At 39.1% G+C, this 5,122-nt stretch overlaps 1 long non-coding RNA gene across 1 annotated transcript; it reads right to left on the reverse strand.

Annotated features, from left to right (window-relative positions):
* Positions 1-1,854: 1,854 nt before the first annotated feature.
* Positions 1,855-4,742, reverse strand: LOC146544702 (uncharacterized). Its single transcript, XR_014882193.1, has 3 exons — positions 4,620-4,742; positions 3,789-3,974; positions 1,855-2,649 (listed from the first exon to the last, which is right to left on the reverse strand). It is a non-coding gene; the product is annotated as an uncharacterized LOC146544702 (long non-coding RNA).
* Between the last annotated feature and the right edge of the window lie 380 nt (positions 4,743-5,122).

The following is a 5,122-nucleotide window of genomic DNA, read 5'->3' on the forward strand; positions in this document are numbered from 1 at the left end:
GTTCGTATGCCAGGATAAAAATCAATTACAGTGATTTTTTGCTTTATTTCAGATGAGCAGATACATGAATCCACCCTTTCAAAAACTTGCTGAGCTTTAAGGCATGTTGCAAGCAATTTCTGTTCTTGATTTGCCCCTGCCCATGGAGAAAATGTTTATAAGCCAATACAATCTCTTTAGAAAACACTTCTCCTCGTCAAAATCCATGATACCGATCTTCGCAAGTTTCTCTCAGAAACGTCAGCACTGTCAGTACATCTCTATTGCAGTGTTCTTGAACTCTGGGACTAATATTCGTTTACGAATCATCAAGGTCAAGCAAAGCCAGACAATTTATATGTATGGGTTTTTTGTTGGTTTGTTTGGGTTTTTTTTCTTTATTCTTCAGTGAATGAATACCTGAAATATTTCTGGCTGGTAAACAAGCTAACTTTGTCACCCAGTCCAGGACGTTTTAAAACAAGTCTAGCTCTTGTTTCATTCCTTCTTAGCAAAAACTTTTGTTTTCCCATTTCGGCAAGCAAATAAGTCTGATGAGGAAGAAACGGAGTTTGTCTTTTTAGACAATATTGTACAAGTTTTAAATGTTGTGGTTTTGTACCTGGGGGATGCAGAGTTTCTTCTCTGAAGATAATAACTTAGTAATGTCGCGTCTGCAAAAACTTTAACAGAGAAGTAACAGATGCCAGAAAAATGCGTAAGAAAATGCTGTTGCTGGAGGATAATATTAGAAAAACAGCAACCTAGAAATGAGAAATGCATTTTAAATTAGGTGTTATTACATAACAATAACGATTGTCATGAAGTAAGGAAACTTGCATTATAGGAACCGACTATGTCTAGTAAAAGTTAGACATTTCATAACTATGAAATGTTACTTCAACTCTCCTCATCTCAATTATTGGTATCTGCTTTTCCTACTGAATCTTACAATTTCTGAAAACCGTCTATACCAGGGCCAAGTGATAACAGTAAGGCCTCAGTTTTAATTTAAAAAGAAAGATTTTTATCTTACAGCTACAGAGGAAGACTTCATGTACACACTATGTATTTTTTAAGTTTTATATTAAATACATACAAGGATCGGACATTTATTGTTATTATTATTGTATTATTTACATATTTCAGGATTCTAAGATTAATTGCTCTCTCAATCTCTTAATTGCTCTCTCTTGAGAGAGGACTGCTTGATGGTTTCTGGACACCCATGTAGGCAATTGCCATTTTACAGTGAAAACAAAAGTAAAGTTACAAAATCTTAGAGGATCCTACTTTGTCAATCTTCTTTGCTCTTTTCTGAAACACAAAGCATTGACTAGCAGGACCGATATACCTCCCATCTATTACTGAGGTGGTTGTCTAGGAAAAAACACTTTTTTTTTTCCAAGATGAACCTGTTGTGAGCACAAGCAAAGGCATTTCTGTATTTAATATCATGAGAACTTGACTTCTTGTAATTCCCGTCCTTTGTGACCTGTGCAGTGACTGCTGTGCAATGTGCAGGGTCAAGGACCTGGAAGCAGGATACTTGGTAAGTACTGATGGAGTGATCTCGGGTAAAATCTTTATCTCTTGACATGCTTTGTTTATCTCTCAGAATGGCAGGCTCTTCAGGGCAGGGTGTGTTGCTCACTGTGGCATTGTTCCTTGCCTCCTGCAAAAGATCCTTCATCTTCAAATTTTTAAGGCAAGCCAGTAATGTGGATAATAAATATTAACAGGAACATATTCTCTTCTTCCCATCCGTTTATAGCCCCCTTTACAATTTAATTATCAACGCCAAATGTTTAAACTCATTAGAGACTTTTATTACGAATTTATGTCTGTAAATCAAAACTGGGCAATTTTAGAGTCTATTATCTCTAAATGAAAGTAAGAACTCGGTATAGCCCACCTTAAAAAGAATAGCATCCCAGTGACTTCTTGCAGTGCAGAGCTGCCCCACTCTTACTGCAAGTACTAAAAACACACACACACAAAAATTAAGCAATGATTGTATCATTTATTCCCACTTATCCGTATCAAGAAGCTGTCTGATTGCACAGCCAGGGAGGAAACAGAGCTCCGTTAATGTGAGTTTGACTTTGTCTGGTATGACGCAGGGGCTGTGTACTCCTCCCTAATCCCACATGTCCTTGCAGTGTGGGCTTGTGTCCACACAACACCTGCTTCTCACACTCCTGGCATCATAATAGCAGCACTTACTGACATCAAGGGAAAGACATGAGAGATGACAACAATTCAGCCTTCCTGTCACTAGATCAAGGCAAAGGTCTTCTGACGCAGCTACAAGAAGCAGACTGCTTACTGAAACATCACCTCAAACAGGCATTTCCAGCTCACAGAGCTCAGCACATTATGTGCTTGAGCAGATCCCAGAACAGCAAAATGCTCTGTGAGGTCTTGAAGACCTTTGTCTCCAAAAAGGAGATGTTCTCCTGCTCTCTGAACGGTGGCATTTTGGCAGCTGCTCTGGCAACTGTCTTTGAGAAGCCAATGCCAGAAAGCCATGACAGCCATAAGGACCAACCACTGAAATCCTGACTGATCTGCACACATTCTTAATACAGACAGGCCTTCCGTGAATCAGATGGAAGTTTTGTTTGCAGAAGAACAAGGGAAGGAATTCTTTGCTCTCCAAGTCAAAAGCTGAAAACAAATTTGCAGAGAAGGAGATTGGATTACTCTAATATCACTTACTGAAGATGTAGACTAGTTCAGAATCAAATAAAGGCTTCCCCAAAACAGTTGTTTTGTATTTATAGCATGCTCCTCATTCTAGAGATTGAAAGTACAATGACCCAATAAAGAAGCCCTGCAAACAATAAGCTGTTTTTCCCCAAAGTAAAGGAAGCCATCAGATGTATCAGATTAATAATTACAACACCAGAGAATGGTTTAGGGTGGAGGGTTTTTTTGTTTTTTTTTGGCACTGTAGGGTGAATTCAGGGTCAGGGAAAATGTAATTTCCCCAACTGGAGCTTGGCCAGGACACATCTTTTACCCTTTGCTTTTACCCTTTGCTTGTGCTGTACCAAGTAACTATTAAGAACAAAATAGAAACTGTTTCAATTCTCTGCAATAAACTGTATTCTAATGCTTACAATAAATCACTTCATAAGAGACAGAACTGCAGTTTCGTTTGCGCCACATCACTTCCTATTTTCCACCTACAGTCTGAGTACCTAAGCATGTCTCCTTTGTCTTATGTAGAGTTTGGCCATGATTAGAATCTAGTGAAATCCAGAGAAAAATCTCAGTGACCTAGTGGGCTTTGGATAGCAGAGTAATACCATCTGATATCAATATTTCATGGATATTGAAAACACAGATCATTTATTTTGGTGATTTTTGCAAAGATTTCATCATAAGGACCTAGCATGTAATAAAAATAATTCCTTTATGTTACTTACAAAAGATGTTTCACAGTTGAACATACATCAAAGTCAGTTGCTGAGGGCATTATATATAATATGCTAAATCTTTAACAGATGGGCTATAGAAGAGGCTGAATAAGTCCTTGATTAGTGTTGTGCCTCTATTCCTCTACAAAACTTCCAGATGCCGTCATGTTGTTAATAATCTAGGGATCTCTCTGCACCATATTGGACCTGCTTGTCAGCTCTGCCCAATTAGCAAAGATAGCTCCAAGGTAGGAGCACAATTCCTAGGGCAGTGGTTTTCAACATTTTTCAATTTGTGGACCCTTAAGGATTTATCGCTGGAGACACGGATCTCTGCACAGCAAATGAGAATCTACTGGCAGTGGACATGCAGTTTTTGCTTACCTTCTGTGGTCCCCATAGCAGTAGTGTTGGGACCCTCAGGAGTCTGCAAATACACCAGACTGAAAAAGGCTGTCTTAGGATAACGTGTTTCTCATAAAGAGATTTATGTTTTTCTTGGGTCTTGGTAGTGGAGACTTGCAGTTTTCTGCCACGAATGAGCAGTAACCCGTCCTAGAAAATCAAAGCCTGTGAATAAAGCAAAGCAAGCACTCTCAAAATGTTTGGGAATAATATGTTCAAATAACAATTCGTGCTTTTTTTTTTTTTTTTTTCCTTCCCATTTTTGGCTTTACCACAGGAAACATACAGCTTCATTTAATGTTTTGAAAATATTTTCAGAATGTTCATGAATTCAAAGTGAAATAAATACAAGTACCTCAGCAGAACTGCCATTTAAATCAAATTAACTTTACTAATTAGGGGAAAAAAAGAAGGCATCTCAGTATCAAGCATAATTTGTGCTTATAGAACTTCACACTTCAGGTGATATACTCTGCCTGAGAGATAGCTACGAGAGCAATGTACCCATCAGAATGGGAAATCAACCATGGCCACTAAATTTTTCAGTTCTCAAAGATTAAAGCAAAATAAAAATCCAATTTGCCCAGAGGAATTTTAAGTCTTTAGAAGAAACCAAAGTCATTATATTCAAATGAGTGAGTATATAGAATTAGCCACTGATATCAAAATGATTTCTTGTTGGATAGCTGGAAATAATAGATGGAAATGTGCTTGTCATAACACAGTACTTGAGCACGCACATTTAATTCACATTTGCCTACACTTTCAAGTTCCTTCCTTTTTGACAGCTGAAACCGTTCAGTGGCTTACCTGCTGACAGGAGCAAACTTTCGGACATCAGACCATGGGGGAAGAGCCATGCAGCTTGGACACATCCAGAAGCCCCTGCCATCCATCCACATCACAAGCATGTCTGCATCTGTGAGGTTTTCCAGCCCCCCTCTCACTTGGGGCCGTGCTGTGCAAACCACAACCAGTTGGCACCTCACATGCCACAGCATTGCACTGGATCGTGGAGGTGGGGAGAGGTTGTGGGTGCTGTGTGTATTTGAGAGATACAGGAGTAGTTAGTGAGAAGCACAAGCATGCGTGAGTCTTCCTTTCAGTGCTTGGGACTTTATGGGTTTTATGGCTCTGTGATAGCATAATGATGCTGTAAATCATGCATAAAGGGCCTCTCGGGAATTTACCTTATGTAAGAAATTTCTCAGGCAGTGCAAAGACATTTCCACCAGGCTTTGGCATATGCAACAGGAGAAAACAGAAGGAGCAGTATAGCTGGTAAGCCATGGCCTATGGCTGTCATTGTTCGA

Source organism: Meleagris gallopavo, chromosome 3 (genome assembly GCF_905368555.1).
Source record: "Meleagris gallopavo chromosome 3, MGAL_WU_HG_1.1, whole genome shotgun sequence".
Classification (NCBI taxonomy): domain Eukaryota; kingdom Metazoa; phylum Chordata; class Aves; order Galliformes; family Phasianidae; genus Meleagris; species Meleagris gallopavo.